The sequence below is a fragment of the Aotus nancymaae genome, unplaced genomic scaffold (genome assembly GCF_030222135.1).
Source record: "Aotus nancymaae isolate 86718 unplaced genomic scaffold, 86718_ANA_hifiasm-v0.15.2.pri h1tg000059l, whole genome shotgun sequence".
In the NCBI taxonomy this organism is placed as follows: Eukaryota; Metazoa; Chordata; class Mammalia; order Primates; family Aotidae; genus Aotus; species Aotus nancymaae.
This window is the reverse complement of record NW_026988473.1, coordinates 68,357,060-68,384,949: the sequence shown is the minus strand read 5'-3', so window position 1 is coordinate 68,384,949 and position 27,890 is coordinate 68,357,060. Positions and strand designations below refer to the sequence as shown.

Below are 27,890 nucleotides of genomic sequence, written 5' to 3'. Positions count from 1 at the left end.
CCAGAACCGCCCATATTTCAGCCACAGTGTTTTTGGACTGCTGCTTTGTTCTCTCATGTTCTTTTCCCATACTGTCTTCTGTCTTTCATATTCTTCTTTTTCTTCCTAGTCAATTCCCTACTCGCTTTTGAAAAACAAATTTAAATTTTATTTTTTGGGTGACGTTATTGCTGGTATTCCAAATAAAATAGTCACCTCTTTTCTGTGGTCCCGTAGTACAGAGACCAGACATATAGAAGATGCTCAATAAATGTTGAGGCATGAATGAATGTTACATTAGAATGCCAGTCAATGTTCTCTTGTCTTCTGGACTCTGTGAGGTCATCAGTGGAGAAGAGAGGCTTGAGAAAGGAAAACCCACCCACAGTTTAACTGTGCATTTCTTACCATGGCTAAAGAAACCAGATCATTGTTTGTTATGGCATCTTCAACGTCTCTCTCCCCTGTGTTTCTTTCTTTTCATTCTACAAACGTGACCAAGTCTTTCCTATTCTCAAGATATAAAATCTTTTCTCAACCATTCTTTCCCTCCTCTAAGCTACATGATTTCTTGCACAGCAACTCTAATGCAATTTCTTGAAATTAAGAAAAAATTGTACTGGCATTTCTTGGGAAAATTAATAGGTGTTAGATGGGAAAAACAGTGTTCTGAAGTCAAATAAATTTAGAAAATATTCAATTAGGTCATGTTAAACAGGTTTCTTTGTTGAATAATTGCTCAGCCTTCAATATGCTAATGTTACCAAAGACAGGGCATGTTTCTTAACAAAGCTGGCTATAGAGAGAAGCTCAAGAGAGTAGCATCCTGCTGGTCTAACACTCCTTTTTGCTTTCTCATTGCTCATACTTTAATCCAATGAGTTCTTGCTTATTGCCCATATCATATACCTTAAACCATAATCACAAATGTCCCCATAAATAATTGAACCCTTAAATTAGTGGGTCTCAGTCTTGATTACACTTTGCAATCACCCAGTGAACTTTAAAATTCCTGCCTCTTTGGCTGGGTGCCGTGGCTCACTCCTGTAATCTCAGCCTTTGGGATGCTGAGGTGGGGGCAGATTGCTTGAGCCCAGGAGTTCAAGACAAGCCTGGACAACCTGGCAAGACCCCATCTTTACAAAAAATACAAAAGTCAGTCAGGTGTGGTGGCTCACGCCTGTGGTCCCAGCTACTCAGGAGGCTGAGGTGGGAGGATGGCTTGTGCCCAGGAAGTGGAGGTTGCAGTGAGCCAAGATCATGTCACTGCACTTCAACCTGGGTGACAGAGTGAGAATGTCTCCAAAAAAAAAAAAATCAATTAAAAAAATAATAAAATTGCTGCTCTTTGGGCCCTCCCATTACAGAGATTCTGATTTGATTGTGGATGCAACCTGGGTATCAGGGTTGCAAATGCTTCCCAGGTAATTGTAAGTGTAGCAAAGTTGGGAATCATTTTCCAGTACCTCAAGCTGTTAGTTCTTTTTTTTTTTTTTTTTTTAATGGAGTCTTTCTCTGTTGCCTAGGCTGGAGTGCAGTGGCATGATCTTAACTCACTGCAACCTCCACCTCTTGAGTTGAAGCGATTCTCCTGCCTCAGCCTCCCGAGTGGTTGGAATTACAGGCATTTGCCACCAGAACATTTTTGTATTTTTAGTAGAGACAGGGTTACCTCATGTTGACCAGGCTGGTCTGAAACTCCTGACCTCAAGTGATCCTCTAGCCTCTACCTCCCAAAGTCCTGGGATTACCGTTGTGAGGCACTGCGACTGACTGTTAGTTCTTTCTTCTAAGTGCGGAGGCAAAAAAAATGGCATGGTGTTTTGTATCTTCCCTGATCTATTTTATCATATAGTGGAGAAAGACACACACACACACACACACACACACACACACAGATACACACATACATATATAGCAGTGTTTATAACAAAACTTTGGGATGGAGGCGGGAGTATAAGCATGACAGTGGCATAGAGTATGACAGTATGGTTGTTGAGGTAATTGCAGCCACACATCAGAGGTACTAATAGGAGGGAACAGAGAGGATGAAAGATCACATTGGAGCAGGACCTTCATACTGGAGAGTTTAAGTAAGGTGGACTCTATCGTGAGAGAAATCAGTATAGCAGTCTTGGAATCAGAGAGCTGCACGATCCAATTTGCATTTTTGATTTGTCACATTATTTTCTACCCAATTTGTACCTCTTAGGAACAGGCTCAGATCTCATAACTGTGCCCCATCACCCATCATAGGCTTTACATTTCTGTTATTATTTGGTTAATCGGTATATCAATATCCTCCTTCAAAAGTCTGCATGCTCTATGAGAGGTGAACTTCTGCGTTATTCACAGCAGCACAGTCCAGAGCATCTGTTGGGAGAGAAAGATGCAGCATCTATTGGGTGAATTTAACAGCAATTTAAAGGTAAGGAGCACCTTCATATGTTAGAGTATAGCACTTTACCAGTGACTTAAATCACATGTTTGGAATTATATCTTTATTTTCTATTTTCCCCCTACAAGCCATTATCTCCCACCCCCAGAAAATAGAAAGTAAATATTTACAAAATGTCATTTAAAACTTTTTTTACTCTAGATACTGTCAAATTAATTAGTCATTGTGTGTTTATTGAGTGACTGCTTATTCTTTTGCAAAGCACGAAGGCACTATCAGGAATTTTAAAAGTTAAAGTTATGTTTCCTAATATCAAAGCTTACTTACTTGGGAGGAAATAAGTGCCAAGCATAACCAACAGTTTAAAAACACAAAGAAAGATATGTGCTAAGTATCCTAAGATTCTGGAGAAGAATGATACTTCTTGGGGTTTGCTGGGCAGCAATAATTGTGGCAATTTTTCTGCCATTACCACATTTAAATGGTAATTCAGAAGCTGATCCCAATTGGACACTGTTCATTACACACTAATTACTATCTGCCCTGCAGTGATTGTTATGTGTGTCAGCAAGTGTAAATGCAAACCTAGATGCTTACCATTGCCCTTCCAACAGGGGAGGAAATTGATTATACAAGTTGACATGTCATGTTCTTTCCTGTTTTCTCAGATAATATTTAAAGGTGAACATTTCCAAAGTGCATGTCCATGTTTAGTAGAACTTTTACTCTATACAAATATTAAAGGTAGATGATACACTCCAGTTAGAAAAGACTGCAATATTTGCTTTGCACATGTGTATGGAAGTATGAGGAAATACCTCAAGTGAAATGTATTGTAAGAAATGAGTTTTAAATTCCATCTTGGTAATTTATTTATATGTATATTTGGTCATTTTGGACATTTGTCTAATAAACATTGAGCTCTTCCAGTATGAAAAATCTTGCTATAGCCTGAGGTGACAGAGATGATTAAGACATGACCCCTGTCCTCAAAAGTTCTGGCAAACAGAGGGACAGGTAAATATATAATTATAGAATGAATTGATGCATATTATTATAGAAGAGTGTATAATTGATGAGACTTTCAATACAAAAAACATAGGTTTGCATTAAGTATCATATTTTTTAAAATTTCATTTTTTATGATTAACCCTCAGTATTCTCTAGGAGAATTCTAGACATCCAGTTATAAGGGATTTGTTCTCCTCCTCCCACCCTAGTACTGTGAAACATTGTGAGCATTTTTCACAATACTGACTTTTCACAGGACTGAGCTTCTAGAGTGACTGATTAATACCATACACTGATTTTCATGAAGATACAAGTACTTTGCTTAAACCTCGACGATCTCATGCCTTCTTGCTTCTCTGATATGCTTAGGGTGTAGAAATCATTAGTGAAGCTGAGAATCCCATTCTCTAGGTTTTGACTTCTCTACAGGCAACTCCCAACTGTTTCTCCAGATTTGCTATCTCTCTGAACCCACAGTCCTTTATTTTCATCTCAAGCTCCTGCAGTCTCCCCTGCTCACTTTCCAGCATCTCAAGGACACTCTCTTTCTTCTTTACCTTCTACCCATCAGCCACAACCTGTCCACTCCCTCTCCAAAGTCAGGACACCTAGAATAGCACTTTGAAAGTGTTGCCAGACCCCACCACTTACCTGAAGTTAGTCTTTGGGTCAGGGGTTTCCTCACTGTTGTCCCTTCTGTGGTCACCAGAAAGGTCTCCCGATCCAGACTCCAAGAGAGGGTTCTTGGATCTCAGGGAAGAAAGAATTCAGGATGAGTCCATAGAGTAAAGTGAAAGCAAGTTTATTAAGAAAGTGGAGGAATAAAAGAATGGCTGCTCCATAGACAGAGCGTTCCCAAAGGCTGCTGGTTGCTCATTTTTATGTTTATTATTATTATTTTTATTATATGCTAAACAAGGGGTGGATTACTCATCCCTCCCCTTTTCTAGACCATACAGGGTAACTTCCCGATGTGGCCATGGCATTTATAAACTGTCATGGCACTGGTGGGCGTGTAGCAGTGAGGATGACCAGAGGTCACCCTCATTGCTGTCTCGGTTTTGCTGGGTTTGGGCCGGCTTCTTTACTGCAAACTGTTTTATCAGCAGGGTCTTTATGACCTGTATCTTGTGCTGACTCCTGTCTTATCCTGTGTCTTAGAACGCCTTAACTCACTGGGAATGCAGCTCAGCAGGTCTTAGCCTTATTTTACCCAGCCCGTATTCAATATGGAGTTGCTCTGGTTCAAATGCCTCTAACAAAAGGGCTTCAGAGTCTGTAAATTTAGGTTGATTCTGCCCTAAGCCTTTTCAGAATCTAGAGTCCCGGGATAAATCATAGCTACCTGTTTGGAATCGGGGAGTAAGAAAAAATTTAGTAATGCAAACACAAATTCTAATTATCTTGTCAGCATCATAGAAACACTAAGAATGCAAAAGAATGATGATTCATTGTGCAGATGAGGTGGTTGGGGGTGAGGCTAAAAAGAAGATGATGTGTAAGTATGTTTTGGAAGATTAGTAGGAGTTGCTAGAGGGTTATTTTAAACATGGGGGACACCATGGATCGAGGAATGAAATTTCATCTTCTTATTCTCTGTATCCCCAGTGTTTGGCACATAGTAGGTGCTCAGTAAATGTTAGTTGAATGGAGAGGCAGAATAGTGAGGCATATTTAGGGAATGTCAATAAATTTGGTGAGCCCGGAACAGTGTGTGTGGGAGGAATGAGGAGGAATGATGCTGGGGTTATGGCATTCACAAGGCCGATAGCTATGTAGGTCACCCTAAGATGTTTGGGCTTGTGAAGCAGAAGAATGATGCTATCATAATAGGAAGTGCACTGGAAAGAGGAGTGATTGAAAGCCAAATCTAGTTATGATCATGGCGGTTCAGGTGAGCTGTAAGAAGGCATGAAGTAGTGGAGCTCCTGAGAAAAATGGTATCAATTTCTTTACAAAAATGCAATTGATTATTTTTTATAACCAGTAAGAATAAAGCTAAATAGCAAAGACTGCATAATATAAAGAGCAGGGTTTTCATGGAGTTCTTTAAATTCATAGGAGTGAAAGCCAAATTCTTGGAATAATTTGCCAAACACTGCAGGAGTTAATCTGACCGAGGAATAAACCTGCCCACTCAATGGAGTTGGGAGCTTGGAGCAAGTCAGCTATCAGATGCACTGGGGACTTTTAAATGCCAGAACTGCATTTTTAAAAACCAGAAAAATACATCTAAATCTTGTCAAGAATAAATATATTATTTTGTTTGTGAAAATAAATGTTCATGAGAAAAAAATTAAAGTCATGACAGAAATACATCTACATAGTAGGCCGCATACATCATGAAGCTTGATTTGCTGTTTTAATAGTAATAAATAAATGTTGGCTCAGAGGTCATGGGAATGTGTAACGGAGGTATCAGGTATGATGGAATGAGAGAAGTCTTGGGTTCCTTCTTTTCATTAGAAATTATCCCATAAAATTCCTACAAGGGAGAAAAATGAAAGTCATTAGTGACAGAAAGACTCAGATCCTTTCTCAGTTAAAGCCAGAACACATAAGCCAAAGAAAATAAATTTGAGATTTTCTAGCTCTGTTGTTCAAGTTCCTTCTGCTACTTTCTAATCACAATAGCCGAAAGGGATTTTTCTTCTTAAATTGAAGAGACAAAAGGTTGTCACCTGGATATGTCCTTCTTGCACTCTAGCATAAAAACAGTGACCTGAACTAGACCAGGGAGTAGTGAAAAATAAGATATTAGGAGGTTAAAGTTCCCTTGAAGAAAATTATTCTAGTGTCTGCAAAAAAGCAATTGATCTTTCTGATTTTACTGATAAGCTTTGAAAACCTATCAAGGTGGGAAACTGAATGTAAGATTACTGTATTAACGTAGGAGTAATCAGATTTCAAGTCTTTGTACTTGGTGGGGATGGCAAGGCATTGGTTAAGATAGTAATAAACTTTACATTTTATTAAGATATGAAGGTATGACAACGTTTTAGAAGTAACCATTAAAAGATTGGAAATAGTGTATAAATGTCAAATGAGTAGAGGAATAAAATGTAATAAACAAAAATTTCTAATCGATCTAAGAAATCATGAAGAATACAAAGCAAAAGAGCATGACGAAAACAAAAAATATAGAAAAATAATTTCAAGTATAACAATACTCATACAAATATAAATAGATTAAACTTCCCAGTTAAAAGACAAAACTTGATGTTTAAATGATTTTAAAAGTTCACCTAATGTGCCATTTGAAAAGACATAGCCTACACTTGATCTTAGCCAAAAGGCTAAGAAGCAATGAGACATGAGCCTAAAATATGAAGACTCCCAAAGTTTGAAAGTTAACAAATGAAACAAATATGTACTAGGCAAATGCTAAATAAAACAAAGCTGAGGTAGCTTATAAATGTCAGACAAAATTGACTTAAAAGGCAAAATAGATTATTAGAGTTAAAGGTCATGATATAATAACATGCTTATTTCATAAGTATATATTGTAAATTTATGTACATTTAATAAAATATCCTTAATGTATATAAAGAGAAACAGTACACATAGAGGTTAATAAATCCACCATCACAATTAATATTTAATTATAAAATACCTTTTTTATTTAAATTTTTTGAGCCAGAGTTTTACTCTGTCACCCAGGCTGTAGTACAGTGGCATGATCTTGGCTCACTGCAACCTCCACCCCCAGGTTCAAGCGATTCTCCTGCCCCAGCTAGTTTTTGAATTTTTAGTAGAGACAGGGTTTCACCATGTTGTCCAGGCTGGTTTCAAACTCTTGGCCTCAAGTGCTTCACCCACCTCCGCCTCCCAAAGTGCTAGGATTACAGGTGTAAGCTCACAGCGTCAAGCCTATAAGATACCTTTTAATGTCAAGGGATAAAAAATTAGTAAAGTTACAGAAGATTTAAACCATGCGCTGCTGTTTCTAGTAGTAGTATGGTAGACCATCTCCTTGTAAAATACACATAAAACAACAGCAACAAAATAAGTTACATAGGAGTTAGTCAAACTAAATATAAGCAAAAACGTATGTAAAAACATTTATTGAAATTTACTAAAGAAGACTTAAATACAATGGCGTGCTATGGTCTTGGATATAAATATTCAACACAACAAAGATATTCCTTCCAAATTATCTGTAGATTCAATGCAACTCCTACAAAAATCTTAACAGGATATTTTGAGGAGAATACACACCTATGATACTCCCAAGAAGAAAAGTTAGGTGGGGTACCTGGCCTAACAGACATCAATTATACTAAACAAATTATACTGATGACAGTGTGGTTTCAGGGTTACATAAACATATCAACCAATCAAACAAAAAACCTTGAAACAGAAGGTAAGAACACCAGTTCTAGAGCCAATTGACTAACCTATACATGCCTCAATTTCCTTATTATTAAAAAAGTAATCCTAATAGTACCTACCTCGTCTATGAGGATTTAATGAGTTAATTATTTATAAATCACTTAAAAGAGTACCTGGCAAATAGTATAAGTATTTGCTAACTATAAAAACTTGATATGTGACAGAAATATCATATATCATATGGCTCAGAAAAACAATGAAAAAAAGAAAGCCAATTTATACATAGTGGGACAGATATATGAAAATATGAAAAATAAAATTATTTCATTTGCTTATGCTTGACCCAAGCATAAGCAAATAAAAAATTAAAATAATTCCTATCTCACATCATACATAAAAATGAACAAGCTCTTGATTAAATACATCAATAAAAAGGCAAAATATTAAACATTTTAGAAAAAATAGCATAATATTATTACGACTCTGTCTTTAGGAATTGTATCTTAAAAAAACCATGAACTCATGACTGAAAAGATGTTGAACACAACTACATTAAAGGAATGGTGGGCCGGGTACAGTGACTCATGCTTGTAATTCCAGCAGTTTGGGAGGCCAAGGCAGGAAGATTGCCTGAGGCCAGGAGTTTGAGACTAACCTGGGCAACATAGCAGGAAGCCATCTCTACAAAAAAAAAAAAAAAAAAAAAAAAAAAAAAATTGCCAGGCATAGTTACACCCACCTGTAGTCCCAGTTACTTGGGAGGCTGAGGATCGAGGATCCTCACTTGATCCAAGATATTTGAGATTACATTGAGCTATGAATATATGTAGAACTCTTGCAGGTCAATAAAAATAAAAATAGAAAATACAACAGAAAAATGGTCAACAGACATCATCAAACATTTCAAAAAAAAGGTAAACAAATAGCTAATATACATATAGTATATCAAAATGCCAGACCTCAAATAAGAAAGGAATCCAAATTAAGCCCGATACCATTTTAAACTCAATTATATAGGCATCAAATTAGGAATCTTGATACTGTAAAATGCTATTGAGGTTGTTTCTTTTATACTACTGGTGGGCATAACCATTTTAGAAAACAAATTGACATCATATTATAAAGCTGAAGATTATGACTTAGCAATTTTACTCCTAGATATATACACTGTAGAAAAATTCTTGTAAATGTCCATTGCCCATAGTAGCTTTGTTTCTAAAAGGAAAAAGTAAAACACGATGTGAACATAACACAAATTTATATCAAGAGAATAAAAATATAATTTATGGAATATTCACATAATGGAATAATGTATAGCATTAAAAATAAACATGAATGACTCTTTGAAACAAAAAATTGAATGGAATAATGTTGAGCAAGTCAAGAAAAACTACATATAGTCTGATAACACTTTCAGGAAGGTCAAAAACAAGCAAATTTGAACAATATATTAATATTGGGGGTAGATTTGTATATAAATGCTAAAATCATAAAATCAAAAAGGAGAGCTAAAAAATTCAGGAGAGCCGTTAAATCGTAAGAGCTACAGATACAAGAATGAAGCGGAACTCATACAACAATATTTATCATTCTGATTTTAAAGCTGATGTTAATTTCATTACCGTGCTTCAGAACTTTCCCTTACATTCCATGTATTCTTTTGCATACATCAAACATACAGTCAAAAACCATAACCTTAGGGTATGTTAAGGTAGAGAGTTTTTCTTAGACTTAACTCTTAAAACAAAAACGGACCTTGTAAAAATTCCTCTCTTCATTTCACTGGAGTTGCCTGAAAGTGGACTTGAGCTTTACTTTAAAGAGATGACAGATGTGAAATGCAGCTCTTTCAAACAAAGCAGTTTTTCATAGTGACATATCTTCTGTGTCTGTGATAGCAGATGCTTTTAAAAGCAACAGGGAGAGGGAGCAGTGGTGGGTGGAATTAGAAGCAAATGCTCTTATTCATATGCTGCCATGTGAAGCAGATCGGCCGTGCTGCTTTCAGATACACTTAAGAACAATATTATCTTAGCTGGAATTGAAAGATCTGGAACCACTGAACTGTCATTGATAGGATCTGCCACCATTCTGAGTATTTCAATGATGAAATGAAGCATAAAAATTACAAAATCATCAGATTATAACAGACCTGAAAAGGAAACTTGAAGTTCTCATTACTTTCTTTTATTGGGTCAAGCATAAGCAAAGCCATGAAATTGACATTTCTTACACTTGACGCATCTGATATTAGGCAGCTCCTTTAGGAGAGATGAAATAGAATCAGGAAGACACCTGACCCTTAGCTGAACTACTTACTGCAACACCTGTACTAACCTGCAAGGATAAAATTGTGTCCAGTCTAAATCCCACTTTCTGCCATTCCCATTCAAGACTCCTTTTGTTCATCTTGACCTTATTAGAACAGGACATCTAGTCTCATTATTTATGAAATAGTCTTTTCTGTAGTTGTAAGATTGTAAAGTCACCCCTCAGCTTTTGGCTGCTGTGATTCGTTGATAGACATATACATAGAGCTATAGAGGTTAATATATATGGATATACACAGTTATATATATATAATTGTCCCTAACTTATTGCCACTGTGTAATCATGGTTATACTTCCTTAATATTATTTTGGAAAACACTGACTCTTTTAACTTAAAATACATGTTATATATACCTGAAAACCAGGGTACATATATATATATGTACCCTTTTCAATGTAATGAAAAATATAATTTTCATTACATTGCCTTTTTACTCAATAAGTCATTACATTGCCTTTTTACTCAAGAACTTACCCTGGTTTTCAGATATTTATTCAATCAAATTCAGCTTCTCAGATACAATGTAAAGCAATAGTAAATCTCACTTAACTTCATCTTGCTAGCTTTTCTTCTTCATAAGACAGGCTTGAGTTTAAATCATATTCCTGACACTTTCTAGTAGGTTTCTACTTTAACTGAGAGCTCTAATTTCTTTATTTGTGAATATAAGTACTAAATAAATGTTGATATTTTTTAGTTTTCCCTTAAAAGATGGCTAAATTAATTTTTTAAAAAAATTAATACTCAGATTTCTCTTGTAATTCAGTATAGATTTTGCATGAGAGCTACATTATAAAGTTGCAATAGTAGTAATGTCTATCATATTTTTAAAGTTAAATTAAATTTGAGAAGGAGCTTAGCAGAGCTGTCCGATAGTTGTGCCCAATAATTTCTTTTAAATGATTCTTATCCTCTTTCCATGTTCCTTTATAAAATATATATATATATAGTCTTAATGCTGCAGGAATAATCACAAGAATGGTTTTTGGAGGAAATAAATATAGTATGTGGTGATAAGATTTTCGTTTACTAAGAAAGGCCTGGCTGGAATGAGGAAAATGAGAGAGAGAAAAACCGACTCCACCAGACTTCCAGAGATAGAATGTCTTTTGTGTTCATGTCATAATTTGTATCATAGGTCAAGAAAGGAAAGTTTCTAATTGAAAAAAGACTACTGAACTTCTCATAATTATTGTTTGCTAATGTGGTACTTCAATTCATCAAATATTTGTAAAAGGAAATAAAATAATGAGTTCCACCATAAAAAAAGGGAGAGCAGCTGTTTAATCACAAATACTGGAGTCATTTTGTGTAAAGACAGAATGGCTTTTTCATGCTTCTCTCAAACAGACGATCTTTCATTAACTGGTTTTAGCACTTCTGAAAATACCCTTTCTACTACTGAAGCTTTATTAGTTGAACACTCAGTATTCTGACTTTCTTTACATTTAGGGTACCTGATGGTAAAAGGAATTTTTTTACATTTTATCGTATGTATTTTGCAGGCAGCAGGTAACAACCAAATGTAAAAGAACCATCTGACCTCTTAGCAGGTAACTCCTAAAGTGAATTGAAGTGAATGATTTATCTTGTATAAGGTAAGGATGAAATTGAAACCCAAATACTATATTCATGACAAAGGAACTATAATGTCCAAATAGCTTGCTGTTCCTTTCCACATTTCAGCGTTTCAATGGGGATTCTTTCAGTCTTTCAAAATAGGAGGAGACAGAGCGGAATGAGAGAACAGCAGCAGCTTGCTGCCTTTTACTCGCAGCTAGGAGGTGTGTTGAATTCTTCTAGGTTGACCTCTTGAATGGGCTGCTCACTGGGACCCAAATCAATCATACAGAGCCTGTGAACTGCTTTAGTACAGTCTTGTTTCAGTGTTTCCACCAAAGGACTAAAGAGAGAGGAGGGCGAACACATGTCTCAAGAGTTCTGTGTGTAAGAGGTAACGTAGTGTGAGACTAAGACTGTACAAGTCAAAGAATCAGCAATTTGTTTGGAGACTGGTTTTATCTTAAAAATCCATGCAAATTTTATAGTCCAGGCCTTAGATTATTTATATTTGTTTTAATATACATTTTCTCCATATCTTTAAGCATGATTTATGATCCAGGAAAATGTCTGAGGCTTGGTGAAACCCATAGCATATTACTGCAAACCCTTGGTATCTTGTATTTGGAAATACACACTTTAATTAACTACTGAGGATTGAAGGTGCTTATACTATTTCCTCATTTAAATCAGTAGCCCAGTTACTCCCCCGAGTTCTAGAAGTCTGCCAACAAGACATATTCTATAGGATCTCAAACTTCACATGCACAAAACTTGCTCATCATCTTTTCCCTCCTTCTCTTATACTCACTTTCACGGTGAGTGGCACCTTCCAGGCATTCAGCCGCTCAAACCAGAGATTTGGGAGTTATCCCAGACATCTCGTTCTCCATCAGCCCCCACATTCCACCAGCCACCAAGTATTGTCAAGTATGCCTCCATCTGTTATTCTCTCTCTGGATTAACATTGCTTTAATTTAGTCCTTTATCATCCCTTGCCTAAATTATTCTTATCGGAATCACTTAACTGGTCTCTCTGCTCGTCTACCTACTTCCTGTAAGTTCCCTAGTTTATGGCTGCCTAATACTTTATGATGCAGTCCAAATTCCTCAGCATATCATAACTTATCACTTGAGCATCTTAAGCATCATATTCATGTCCCATAGATTCACCCTGCCAATTTCCCCATATTCTTACCATTTTATAGCAACATATACTTAACATCCTCACGCTGGTCATTCTTTCTTATGCTTCTGGGCTCTTGCTCATATGTTCTATTTTTGGAAAGTTCTCCCTCCCCTCTTTTCATTATATGATTAATTACTACTAATCTTTCATTATAGTTTAACGATGGAACTGCTGAAAGTTTTTCTTTCCTCTTCAACAAAACCCCAGCAGTTTTTATACTGCTTCTCACAGGAAACCATAAACTTTCGGCACTGTGTATTTTTGAGTTTTGAATAAAAGTGCAATTGGTTAAGGTCTTACGGAAAAACTGTATTTTTACAAAAGAAAAATCATGGGACCCTTTTTATACTACTAAAGGTTAGGATTAGTTGTGTTGAAAAGAAAGACACACACACACACACACGTGAATGATGTAAGGTTTATAGTTCATTTTCACACTGCTGATAAAGATACACCCAAAACTGGGAACAAAAAGAGGTTAGTTGGACTTACAGTTCCACATGGCTGGGGAGGTCTCAGAATCATGGTGGGAGGTGAAAGGCACTTCTTAAAAGGCAGTGGCAAGAGAAAAATCAGAAAGAAGCAAAAGCAGAAACCCTTGATGAATCCATCAGATCTTGTGAGACTTATTCACTATTCCAAGAATACCTTAGGAAAGACTGGCCCCCATGATTCAATTATCTCTTCCTGGATCCCTCCCACAACACGTGGGAATTCTGGCAGATACAATTCAAGTTGAGATTTAGGTGGGGACACAGCCAAACCGTATCATTCCACCCCTGGCCCCTCCAAATCTCATATCTTCACATTTCAAAACCAGATATGCCTTCAGTCCCCCAAAGTCTTAACTCATTTCAGCATTAACCCAGAAGTCCACAGTCCAAAGTCTCATCTGAAACAAGGCAAGTCCCTTTCAACTATGAGCCTATAAAATCAAAAGTAAGCTAGTTACTTTCTAGATACAATGGGGGTACAGGTATTGGGTAAATACAGCCATTCCAAATGGGAGAAAGTGGCCAAGAAAAGAGGGTGTAGGGCCCATACAAGTCCAAAATCCAGTGGGCAGTCAAATTTTAAATCTCTAAAATGATCTCCTTTGACTTCAGGTCTCACATCCAGGTCACACTGATGCAAGAGGTGAGTTCCCATGATCTTGGGCAGCTCTGCCTCTGTGGCTTTGCAGGGTACAGCCTACCTCCTGGCTGCTTTCATAGCTAGCATTGAGTGTCTGGGGCTTTCCAGGTGCACAGTGCAAGCTGTTGGTGGATAGCATTCTGGAGTCTGGAGGATAGTGGCCCTCTTTCACAGCTCCACTAAGCAGTGCCCCAGTGAGGGCTCTGTGTGGGGGCTCTGACCCCACATTTCCCTTTTGTGCCACCCTAGCAGAGTTCTCCATGAGGACCCTGCCCATGCAGCAAACTTTTGCCTGGGCATCCAGGTATTTTGATACATCTTCTGAAATCTAGGTAGAGGTTCCAAAACCTCAATTCTTGACCTGTATGCACCCGCAGGCTCAACACCATGTGGAAGCTGCCAAGACATGGGGCTTCTACCCTCTGAAGCCACAGCCTGAGCTCTATGTTGGCCCCTTTCACGGGACAGGGCACCAAGTCCCTAGGCTGCACACAGCATGGGGACCCTGGGCCCAGCCCACAAAACTACTTTTCTTCCTGGGCCTCTGGCCCTGTGATGGGAGGGGCTGTCATGAAGGTCTCTGACAGGACATTTTCCCTGTAGTCTCGGGGATTAACATTAGGCTCCTGGGTACTCATGCAACTTTATGCAGCCAGCTTGAATTTCTCCTCAAAATCTTGATTTTTCTTTTTTACTGTATTGTCAGGCTGCAAATTTTCTAAACTTTTATGCTCTGTTTTCCTTTTAAAGTGGAATGCTTTAAACAACACCCAAATCACCTTTTGAATGCTTTGCTGCTCAAAAATTTCTTCTGCCAGATCATCTCTGGAAAGTTCAAAGTTCCACAAATCTAGTGCAGGGGCAAAATGCTGCCAGTCTCCTTGCTAAAACATAACAACAGTTACCTTTACTCCAGTTCCAAACACGTTTCTCATCTCCATTGGGACCACCTCAGCCCTAACCTTATTGTCTGTATAGCTATCAGCATTTCGAACAAAGCCATTCAATAAGTCTCTAGGAAGTTCCAAACTTTCCAGGATTTTCTTGTCTTCTTCTGAGCCCTCCAAACTGTTCCAACCTCTGCCTGTTTCCCAGTTCCAAAGTTGCTTACATATTTTGGGGTATCTTTTCAGCAACACCCCACTCCTGGTGCCAATTTACCTTATTAGTTCATTTTCACACTGCTGATAAAGACATACCCAAAACTGGGAACAAAAAGAGGTTTAATTTTACTTATAATTCCACATGGCTGGAGAGCACTCAGAATCATATCGGGAGATGAAAGTCACTTCTTACATGTTAGCAGCAAGAGAAAAATGAGAAGCAAAAGCTAAAACCCCTGATAAACCCGTCAGATTTCTTGAGACTTACTATCACAAGAATAGCACAGGAAAGATTGGACCCCATGATTCAATTACCTTCCCCTGGGTCCTTCCCACAACCTATAGGAATTCTGGGAGATACAATTCAAGTTGATATTTGGATGGGGACACAGTGAACCATATCACAAGGTATATGTTAAAACTAATAAGAAGATATGGGCCATAAGTATATTAATGATAGTGAGCAGCTCCAACAGTTTTTAATATTGTAGGCAAATCTACAATAATTAAGATACCCAAAACCTGTGTAGATTCTTTATATCATTTGCAGAAATAAATTATCTAATAAATTATCTAAGTTAGCCAAAATTTATCAATTCAACCATTATCTTTATTACTTGCACACCTCACCTATCCCAAAGAGTTCACGCCTTTTCTCATTTTTATGCACGTGCTGTTTCCTCTGCCTGCATTGTCTTTTGGGGTTAGCAAGACCTTAATAAGTGACTGCAATGTGTTGCACTCTGAGCTTGGTGCTTACCCAGGCACTTTATTTCCATATCTTACCCTCTTTCTCTGTCTAGAAAATTCTTCAAGTTTCAGCTTGATCATCACCTCCTCAGTGAAGCATTTTGATTCCTAGAAGCATAATTAATCAGCTTCACTTCTATGGGCTTTCAGGACTTTATAAACATCTGTTTCCACTAAAATAGATTATAAATATAATTCATTCATTGTTTTTAGAGAAATATAGATAAATAGATATAGATAGGTAGAAAGATAGATAAACACCTATTATGTGGCAGGCATTGATATTACATTAGTAAACAAAATAGATTATGCATTTGGGGAGGCAGACAGTAAACAATAACCAGATTAAAAAATTGAATTGTATTATATGGCAGAATGATATGTGTGATTAATTAAAAGATTGGAAAGCTTACTGGAAAGGTGATAATAAGTTTAAATAGAATGACTAGAGTTGACTTCTTTGAAAAAGCAGCATCTGAAACAAAGACTTAAAGAAAGGGGAGTGAGCCATGTGGAAAAGAGGTTTTCAGGAAAAGGAAACATCCAGGTTCAAAGTCTTAGGCAAGGAGTGTGTCTTGCTCTACCTCTGAGATTCTAATTAGTTTAGAGTGAAGCTTGAGTACTGTTTTTTTTTTTTTTTTAAACTTTCCCAGTGATTCCACTGTTTAGCCAGAGTTGAAAAATACTATACTTCATGTGGGATGACAGAAATATCTCAAGTCTCAAGAAACCTATAGTTTGTGAGACAGAGGCACACAAACCTTGATGAATATCTAGTATTCGATAGGAAAACAAAGTGACTATAGTGAATAATAATTCAATTGTACCTTTTTAAATAACAAAAGTTGTATAATTGGATTGTTTGTAACACAAAAGATAAATACTTGAGATGTTAGATACCTCATTTACTATGATGTGATTATTATGCACTGCATGCCTGTATCAAAACATTTCATGTACCTCATATTTTTAAAGATACATTTAACATGAAAAGTGCTATGAGAGAACTTTGTACAGAGTCAAATGGGAGGACTCATTCCACTTTACCCAGCCTGGGAATGGAAGGAGAGTACCAAGCTGCCTGGAAGGATCCATGTTGGAACTAAGTTTGATGAATAGGAGGTAACTAAGAAAAGAACAGTTGAGGGAGGGGTGGAGAACCTGTAAGTGCTCTATGGGGGGTGTGGGGGAGGCATGCACAATCAGGAGGAACTGTAAGTCATTTAATATTAATAAAATGGAGAGTTACAGAAGATGAAGCTAGAAATGTGGAGAGGGATAAGATCTCAGAGAGGTTTGTAAAAACTGCTCAGATTTTTATCCTGAATGTACGGGACACTGAAGGTGTTTACAAAGCCAGTGATAAGAACTGGTTAACTCAAGTGGCTAATTTTAGAGACAGAGAGAGAAAATGTATTTTAAAGGAACTCAGCTTAGACCAGGGCAGCCATCGTAGGAGTATATCAGTACTTCAGCAGAGAGCTGATGATGGTTTTAGCCAGGGAAGTTTTATAGAGACAGAGTCAGTGTGAGGAGGGTTGATCCTAAGACATATTGAGAGGATGTAGTTTGATGAACTTGTGATTAGTTGGCTGGGTAAATGCTGGTTAAGGGTGGAAGAACAAACAGTGGGAAAAGTCGGATGATGCCCAGGTCTCTGGCTTGTGCAAGGGTGGAGATGGTGGTTCCAGTCACTGATATAGGCAACAAAGGAGCAAGAGCACCTTTCAAGGAAGAATGGTAGGATATTCCATAGCTGAGGTGCCAAGAGCACACTGAGGAGACCAACAGGCAGAAAATGTGGAATGCTATGGACCTCTGTATCTTTCACTATGATAGTAGGCATAGTTAAGTATGTGCTAACCCGAATTTTCTTCTAGATGGATTTATAAGTGTTAATGTGTGTCTAAAATCATTATAGGCAACCTTCACAGCTCAGGCAAAGATTTTAAGGAGCTTTAGCTTGGCTCTTTAATTTTCTATAAAATGTAAAAGTCTAATTGGTATCAAGATCCCAAATAGTGAAATTTAGAACATGTATAGCTAAAGTCTTGTCCAAAAAGGAAGAGACTAAATGGGTAAACACTGATACTAATGTATTGGTTTAGCATTACTGTTTAGGAAGTTTAGGTGTTTTTTTTTTCTGCTTGAGAGAAATATTTGCTCTGGGGAATAATACATTATTATTATTATTTTTAGGATATAAATTCTGTAACAGTAACAGTATGGAGACCTTTCTCTTCTCTTTGCTAAGGAAAAGCAGTGTGGGGAATGATACCTGCTTTTTCCGAAGTCCCGGTCTACTTGTGTCTCTGTCACATACTCTGTTTTACCCAGGGAACCACCCGGGGGAGGGGGAACACTGAGTCGTGGAAGAGAGCTGAATGGAAAGACAAGACATCTGGAGTCTCAGTTCTCTCCCTACTGACTTGCTGTGTGATTTTGAACAGATTTTGCCCCTCCCTAGTCCTCATGTTCTTTCTGTGAAATAAAGGAGTTGGTTGAATAGTTTAAGTACCTTTCAGGCTATCATATTCTATGAATCTCTCCACACAGCTGTCTTTAAGAAGTCTTCATGGTTCTTCTCAGTTATTCATAAGTTTTGTGATTGACTCAGAGTTTTCCAGTCTGGAGCATAAAGATGAATGATTGTTATGGACTAACATTTTTACTATGAAGAAATGCTAGGAGAAATGGACAGTGTCATAATAACACCCAGAGTCATCGACAGCTTTGGCTCCCTGTGACATCTGGTTTTCCTCTGATTTAATAGAAACTGAATATTTGCTTTTATATTAAATATATTTTTCCCATTCCAGGAGAATGCTTGTAGTTCCAATAGCATTTAGTTATTTCCCTGAATGGTTGTATTTGAGAAAGACTATCATAAATGTGTATAGGTTACGGCAGGATAAAGTTTTCCTCAACAGTATCTGGCGTATAGCATCGTTGAGGACCTGCCAGCCTACCTTAATGTTAACGGTGCATCCTTTTTTGGTATCCCATTTATTTCAATAAGAAGCAATATGGATATGTACAGTGATTCCTAATAATTGGTCACTTATGTTCTGTCATCATAGTATGTTATAAAAGTACCACTTTGAATTATGGTTAATGCTTTCCTTTAGATTAATTCAGTTTTCAGTTTAATTTTATAGATGTTATAAATGCTACTTAGTAGATAACTAAAAATAGTTATTTTGATAATAATAAAATTAAAAAAACAATTTTACATTTGTAAATCACTTACCACGTGTTGAATTCCACTAGTGGAGAAGTTAGTTCTGCTGCAGGCATTTTTATCAGTTATCTGTTGCTACCCACTAAAAATGCAGTGGCTTATAACATCAACCATTTGTTTAGCTTACAAATGTATGTCAAGTAGGTTGTGTTGTGTTTGTAGGCTAAAAAGTTAGCTTGTACTGTGTCTTAGATTTTTGGCAGAAGACACAAGACTCCTGGATCATAAATAAAGAACTTCAAATAATTACGACATGGAAAGCAGCATGAACATTAATCAGCACGTTGGTGTACGTTTCTCTTGGTTCCCGAATTCCGTGGTGGAAACACAGAGGGACCCAATGGATGCTGCACATGCAGTAGTTTTGAATGACAGCCATGGAACACTGAGACTGGGAAATTTATTTTTACAAAGACACCTGTTTTTTGTCCTGGAGGGGAATAATATTACCTCATTCTTCAAGGTTGCTTACTACAAACACAACCTTGAGAAATGACCCCATAGTCAGAGTCTTGCCTTCTTCGCATATTCCAGAATAACACGAAGAATCTTTTAGGGCCTTTGCGGAATTTGCCTCTCCCAGTGTTCTAAAAGGCAGGATTAGGTCAGATTTAGCTGGATGGATTCTGCTTACTTAGGCCAGGCTTGGTTAATCTCAGCTTAAAGCCTACAGGCCTACAGTATTTCAGTAAGAGTGCTCATCTTTGCTCCACATATTCTCTTGCTCTCCAGGAGGCTAGCCCAGACTTGTTTGCATGTCTCTGATGGCAGGGGTCTCAAGAAGGAGAGAGGAAGCAAGGCCTCTTGAAGTGTAGGCCCCAACTACTACAACATCATTTTTGCTGTGTTCCATTGGACAAAGCAAGTCACTAGCCAGCCCATTTTCAAGAGATAAATAATAGACACCACCTCCTAATAGAAGGTACTATAAATAATTGCAATCATTTTTGTAATCTAACACATCAGATTTTAAAATATGTGGGTTTAAATCTAGAATCCACTTAATGCCTCAGAGCCTCAGTTCTCTATGTAAAATGAGAATGGAAGTGCTTACCTCAAAGGGTTGTTATGAGTACCTAAGCAAACTGAGAAGAAGCAAAATAAGTATCCAGAGTTGTGCCTGATACATACAAAGTATGCAGTAAGTGAAAGTGGTTATTGTTAAACTCCAAACGTTCCCATTTTTAAAACTCAGCTGTGGTTTGCCATGTCTTTCATGCTTGTTTTCTATCTGTTCCCTAAAGTTATGAGCATATTTGAAAATCAGACTTTCCATCTATCCCATATCCACACCACTCACTCTGGTGTTCCAGATCTATACTATTAACTGTAACTGGAATTTGGCAGCTTTTTATATCTACATGTCATCACTCCTGGAGCTGTGTAGAAGAAAAGCCACTAGGAATGTACAGAAAGGACACTGTACACATTGGCTTTTGACATTTGGTGAATAGGATGAGGGAAGGGTGCCGTGTTGAAGCACCAAGAAGAAAACACAGTAGAGACCAAGCCTGGCCTTTGGCTCTTCATAAATAGTAATTCATTGTAAGAGTTCTGTTGGGATGCTACACTGCAAGATGAATGTGATATAGTCTTAGGTGTCTTCTGAATACAGAAGAATGAAAAGATGAAGGAGGAGGAGGAGGAAGAGGCACAGATGTCGAAGAAGAAAGAAAAGAAAGAGAAATAAAAGGAGATAGGGATGGAGAAAGAGATGGAAATAAAGATGAAGAAAAAGAAGAAAAGGAAAAGGGAGGAGATGGGCAAAAAAGAGAAAAAGAAGAGGAAGAAGAAGAGGAAGGGGAGTGAGAGGAAGAAAACAACCATTAAGAATAAGAAACAGCATGCCTGTTAGCTTAAACCTTGTGACAAAACAGGGTATCTCCTTTCTTCTTCTTTACTCCCTTTTATAGTATAGGTGTGTGTGGCCAGTGGGAACACAGAGCTGGGGTATTTTGGATGTTCATAAATGTGTGTAGCCTCATCTCACTATTAAACAGAAGTGCTAACTGTTCTCTAATTTTAGCAAATACTTCTAAATGTCAAAAGACAGATTTTTCTCCAACCCCCTTTCCTAGTCCTCAAACTTTGAGTCACAAAGATAACTTTGCTCTCTGAAGAAGTTGGCAGAAATGAATAGAATAAAATGCACAGGAAATTTTTTTGACAAATTAATTTTAAGACACAGTTCTAGTCCAGCATCTATCTAGCCAAGCAGGCACCAAAATATATTTTCTAAACTGAGATGATCAAGAGGAAGGGAAAGGAGAAACGAAGATGTCCTTAGAGACAAGAGTAATGGAAATCAAGAAACTGTCTTCTGTCATGGGTTTCAGGACAGATCTAGGCTCTAGAAATTGACAAGGGGTGGATTTTAGGTCTTTCATAAAGTGGAAGGCAAAATCAGTGATGGGATGTGATACTAAATAAGTGGTTCTTATGTGATATGGACTGTGTACCAGATTGTACGTACTGTGTAGCACCTACTATGTGCCAGGCACTGAAAATAATAGTTGATGAGGTCACACCATCTTATCTTTCAGGCAGCTCACAATTTAGAGAGAAGAGACAGACACAAGAACAAAAAATTGTAATTAAGTGAGATCAGATATTAGTCAAAAGAGTGTGCTGAGTGCCATAGGTGAAGGGTGGGATACCTAACCTGTGAAAGGAAGACAGGAGAAACTTCCTGTAGGAGCTAACACCTGAACCAAATCTTGAACAAGAATAAGCCAGATAAAGAAGTGGGCAGAGGACAACGTAATCTATGGCAAGGAGACATGAAACTGCAAGTTGATGGAGGAGGGACTTATGAGTAATTGAATGTATTTAGAGGCTGAGAGTTATATAGGGACTAGTTCTGGAAGGCACTGTATGCCATAACATAGCATTCATCTTTTTCTACAAATACAGATTAACAGCTCCCTAGTTAAATTTTTTGGTTATTAATAATTTGAAACTTCATCCTTTCCAACATTCAGAATTCCACCTAGCTATTCACCCCCCCACCTCACCCATAACTGAGTTGAGAACACAAATGTCAGCACAGGTGATTAGTTAGAATTTGGCACTGATACCAACCACAAGGAAACCAAAATAGAGGTAATTTACTAAAGTGAATGTTCATTTCTCTCTCACAGCAAAACCCAGGTGTTCAGTCAAGGGCTAAAATGCTTCACAGTGTTAGTGACCCAGTCTTCTCCTATCTTTTTGTTTCCCCCCAGATGGCCTCAATCTTAAGTGAGTATGGCAGGACAAAAAGAAATTGGCCAAAGGATACATGAATACCGTATCTTAAGAGATGTTCCCAGAAACTGCCATAAAACATTACTGCTTACACTAACTTATCATATAGTAAAAACCTTTTATATGGCCACATGTAGCACATGAAAGCTGTGAAATATAGCGTTATTGTGTAGCAGTAACGAGCCTTATTTTGCAACAGTAATGAAAAATAAGTATAGATACATAAAAAAGTCATCAGATGTATGAGCAGCTCTTTTTTTTTTTTTTTTTTAATGCTACACAACACTTAAGATTTGTTTTAAACCCTAATCGAGCAATATTACTTTTCTTCTCAGAATCATCATTCCACACTATACTGGGCTACTGAGCATTGTTTATTAACAACCATTTACAGCTTATTTTTTTACTGCTTAAAATTGTCTAAGCTCTCTTATAGAAGTAATTTCTTATTACCTCTTTATATACATCTAAAATTTTGGGCTTCTATTAATATAGTAGAAAATATGAAGTAGTCACAATGTAGACTAATAGACTAAGATCAGGCCAATTAGTACATTTTATACAATATAGTATTCAATAACTGGGTCGCCATTGATGGCTAGATAAGGCTGCAATTTAGGGCTTCAAACCAGTAGCAGTACAGCAACATTTAACTCCGACTTTCAGATTTAGGAGCCACCCTTTCTCCTTACATTGCCAAACACAACACCTGACGTATAATAGATGCACAACAAAATACAGGTGTGTTGCACTAAGATTACTTGCACACTCTAACAATAAAGTTGAACACATAAGGATATACATTTCTTTGAACTATTTCTTTATTCAAATTAATTAATTTGTATATATTTATTGGGTTCTTCATTACAGCCTAGATTATTCTCAATATGGCTCTGTTTTACCATTGAGTTTGTGCTTTTGTATTTTTCATGTTATTAATTGGTGGCTTTTTATTTCATTTAAGGAAATGAAACAAATTTTCATTATCAATTCCTGTAAGACAGGAATTTGGCATTGATACAGGTGGTAAATTCCTTTAGCTTTTGTCTGAGATATTATTTCTGAAAGACAACTTTGCTGAATAAAGTTTGTACTGGTTGTCAGCAAAGTGTATTCAGCCCTTTGAATATGAATATATCATCCCATTCTCTCCTAGCACATGGTGTCTATGCTGAGAAATCACTGAAAGTCATATTGGCACTCCTTTGTTTGTGTTTCTTATCTGCTGATACTCCTAGAATTTTTTCCATGTCTTTGATTTTTGATAGTTTGATGATTATGTGTCTTGGTGCACTTCTCTTTGAGTTGAATCTGCAGATACCTACACTTCCTGTACCTCTCTCTCTTCTCTTCTCTTTCTGCAACTCTGCTATGCAAAGATTAATTTCTTGATGGTGTTCCACAAGTCCTGTAGGCTTTCTTCATTCATATTTTATTCTTTTATCTTTTTTTTCTTCCAGCTGAATAATTTTTAATAGATAATTTTGAAGTGGTCTTCCAGCTCACTGATCCTTTTTCCTCTTGATTAAGTCTGCTGTTGAAGCTTTATAATAAAATTTTCAGTTCCATCATTATATTCTTCATCTCTAAGATTTTTATCTGGTTCTTTTTATTATTTATATTTATTTGTAAAACTACTCACTTTTTATGTATCGTTTTCCAAATTTCATTAAATTTTCTATCCATGTAATCTTCTTGTTCATTGAACTTTATGAGTATTAATCTAAATTCTTTGTCAGTTATTTTATATATCTCCACTTCTTTGGGTTCTGATCCTGGAACTGTGTTAGTGTCTTTTTGAGGTGTCATGTTTCCCTGATTTTTCATAATCCCTTTGTCCTTGTATGTTGTCCATGCATTTGAGGACACAGCCCCTGCTATGCCCTTTACAGGTGTTCTTTGGCAGGGATAGACCTTCATTATTTGGCCTAGCTTGTGATTCTGGAAGGACCAGCTGGTGATGACTCCAGACAGTTAGAATTTACTCTGAGCTTTCTTGTTGGCTGTGTGGCTGCCTTTGCTCTGATGTTGTTAGGGGTGCTGGCTGACCTCTGCTGTTTACTGAGACCACTAGCTGGGCACTGCTGACAGGCAAAGCTGCTGGCTGGGTACTGCTATCACTTCTGATCACGCTGGTAATAGGATGTATCCTCTGTCTGGGCAATTTAGCTCTTTAAGGTCTGCAGTTGAGCAGGGCTGCAGCCTAAGCTCTAAGGTTAGGTGGAGATACTGTTCATGTTAAGTGGGACAATAGGTTATGCTCCTTAGAATTTTACAGTTAAAGATTGCCTCCCTGTCAGGTGGAGCCATGAGGTAGCCTTTTGGCTAGTGGAGTAGCTGTTTGACCTCCTGAGCAAAGCTTGTCTAGCTTCTTTGAAATGCATAGAAATGGAACTCTCCCTGCCTGGATAAGGTTGTTGGCTGAGTGACTTCCCAGGTTAAGGCAATCTAGCACCTTTGCTTCTTTGGAATGCACAAAGGTGGTAGTCTCTTTGCCTGGTCAGGGTTGTTGGGGTAGGCTCTGAGACTGGGCATAGATACTAGCTATCTAGGGACAGAAGTTAGGTTGAACCTCCCAATGTTTCTGAAGGTGACCAGCTCAGCTTTGCAGGTTGATTATGAGTTGGCTGCCCTTTTTTTGTTGTTTTTTTTGAGACAGAGTCTTGCTCTGTCTCCCAGGCTAGAGTGCAGTGGTGCAATCTTGGCTCACTGCAACCTCCACCTCCAGGGTTCCAGTGGTTCTTGTGCCTCAGCCTCACAAGTAGCTGGGATTACAGGTGTGCCTCTTTGCCTGACTAATTTCTGTTTTTTCTTTGTTTTGTTTTTTTGTTTTGGAGACGGAGTTTCACTCTTGTTGCCCAGGTTAGAGTGAAATGGTGCAATCTAGGCTCACTGCAACCTCCACCTCCTCGGTTCAAGCAATTCTTCTGCTTCAGCCTCCCGAGTAGCTGGGATTACAGGCATGCACCACCATGCCTGGCTAATTTTGTATTTTTAGTAGAGATGGGGTTTCTCCATGTTGGTCAGGCTGATCTCGAACTCCTGACCTCAAGTAGTCTGCCCACCTCAGACTCCCACAGTGCGGGGATTACAGGCATGAGCCACAGAACCCCACCAGAGGTTGGTTGGCATTTCTGATCTGGTGTCACAGGAACACAGAAATACCACCAAGATCCATGCACTGGTTACTTTGCATCTATGACTGCTTTCCTAGTTTCTACCTAACTCCAGGTGGCCTAGCCATGCCATTTCCTCTAGCATTTCCTGTGAGGTAAAACCAAAATGGGCTTCCTGAGAAACATCTTGGAATTCCAGGGATGCTAGATGATTGCCTCCAGTTCTCTTTTGCCCATGTAGAAACTGGGCCCAGGAAAATATTCTCAATCTGACTCTGTGCTTAGTTGGGGGAGTGGGAGGAGCAGCACAGTTAGATTAAGGCCATTCTTTTTATCCTTCTTAGATTTTCATTCAGTTCTGTAGAGCCACTTGGGTATTTCATGCTTGTTTTCATGTACTGGGGTTTTCAGAAGGATGTTTTCATCTGTAGATAGTGCTTGTTAAATTTTCTGTGCGGAGGAGTATAGCCTATAACTACCAATTCTGACCTATTTCTGACATAATTATTGACCTTTTCCTAAGGACTTGTGTGATGCTAATTTCAGGGGATTATAAAAATGATTAAGTAACAGCCAGTATTTTCAAGGAGTTTGTACTTTAGCATTATGGCAGATATGTATACAGCTAATTTTAATAGTTTGTCAAGTACTATTCAGCACTGAGGAAGTGCAAAGAAGATGTGTTATTTCAGTCTAATTGTTGGGAAATATATTAGAAAAGATGGTTATACTTGAACTTAGCCTAAAAAGATGACTGAAGATGCATCAAAGGATCATCAAATATATGAGTAATTTCTTTATTGTCACAGTGCTTAGTATTTCTTCCAAATCCTGGTTAAGCAGTATAACCTCTTCTTCCCTAGCCTTTATTCCATGATAACTACACAATTGAGCCGTCATCCAGGAGCATACTTTTCAGCTTGCTTTCTCACTGCCTACAGCAATTTGAATTTTCAGATATACAGAAATTCTTTGTCACTCTTTAGGCGTTATAATCATAATCACCCAAACCAGATAGTCAATACCTTCCTTTTATGCATTTCTTCCATTCTTCCCTTCTATTCTTTCAATAAGCCTTATGTGTCTAAGTTAAAGGCTAGCATTTATACCCCACAGCAAGACTTTCACCTTGCTGTATTTCTCGAGGTGAAGTTGGTTTTTCAGCGGTAGTAAGCATACCACTGGAAATGTGTTAGTGCTGCTCTCCCCTCACCAGCAAGTATTTTCTATGTTTTTCACCACAAAGTCGTATGCGTTTCAAGCTTTGAGCAACATCTGAGTTTCCAACAGCTGTGTTTTGCATTGTCCTCATTTTGTATAATTAAGAAAAACAGGAAGCCAATCACTTAAGTAAAGCTGACCCTCTTCATTCTGTAGACCCGAGAAAGGACTGCATCAGGGTTTTTTATAGTACAGTTTTTAAAAAATTTATCCTGCAATCCACTTCAAAGTGGAACAAGGTTAGAGAAACTGTGGCAGTCTGATGGCCTTCCTCTTGACTACAAACAGCTGTGCTTTTCTGAAACTACACAGTCCAATTTAAACATACTTTTATTAAATAATCAGTTATCAATTCAGTTAGTCACATTGTGACAGAGGGTTTCTTCTGATTTTTTTTTTTTCTTTTACAGTAACTCAAACCTTAGGAAGCCAGGGAGGCTTCTGACATTAGTGTTTAAATCTCTACATTCAACCTTTTACCTTATAGGTCCTGTGCATACAGTTAGACAAACAAAGCTGTCTTGCGAGTCACCAGGTAGATGAGAGAGAGGGATAATTATATTCACTTGGTATTATCTGCTCTTCTAAGGAAATGAAAACATTTTGACCCTAATTTATGTAGATACTTGTGAATGAGTTTCTGCTCTTTGATTTTACTAAAAGTTAAAACCAATAGTATATATCTGGGAAACAGCTTCTGATTCTACTTGACTAGAGTTTCATTTTTTTTTAAGACAGTAGATAAAAATCGTCACTTCAGACCAGGCATGGTGGCTCATGCCTGTAATCCCAGCACTTTGGGACGCCGAGGCGGGTGGATCACTTGAGGTCAGGAGTTCAAAACCAGCCTGGCCAACATGGTAAAACTACGTCTCTAGTGAAAATATTAGCTGGGCGTGGTGGTGTGCGCCTTTATTCTCAGCTACTCTGGAGGCTGAGGCAGGAGTATCCCTTTAACCTGGGAGGCAGAGGTTGCAGTGAGCTGAGATATCATGCCACTGCACTCTAGCCTGGGCAACAGAGGGAGACTCTGTCTCAAAAAATAAAAAACTTTATCATGTTAAATTTAACATAGAAATAGTAGTTATGTTGGTGTCAACAATACTCTATTGAATGATATATTTATTGCATCTGTCACATTTGCTGATTATCACAGTCAGTATGGGAGATATACAGCTATTTAAAATATCATTCCTGCCTTCATGGATTTCATAGGCTTATGGGGGAATCTCATATGAATACAACTAAATGTAATCCATAGCAATGTGTTACATGATCT

The 27,890-nt window shown here is 37.7% G+C and overlaps 1 protein-coding gene and 1 pseudogene across 19 annotated transcripts in view; one reads left to right on the top strand and one right to left on the bottom strand.

The window, feature by feature from the left end:
• Positions 1-27,890, top strand: part of DLG2 (discs large MAGUK scaffold protein 2) — a 2,157,409-nt gene that overhangs the window by 1,023,248 nt on the left and 1,106,271 nt on the right. The window lies entirely within an intron of this gene.
• Positions 6,571-6,696, bottom strand: LOC135270360 (U2 spliceosomal RNA; annotated as a pseudogene).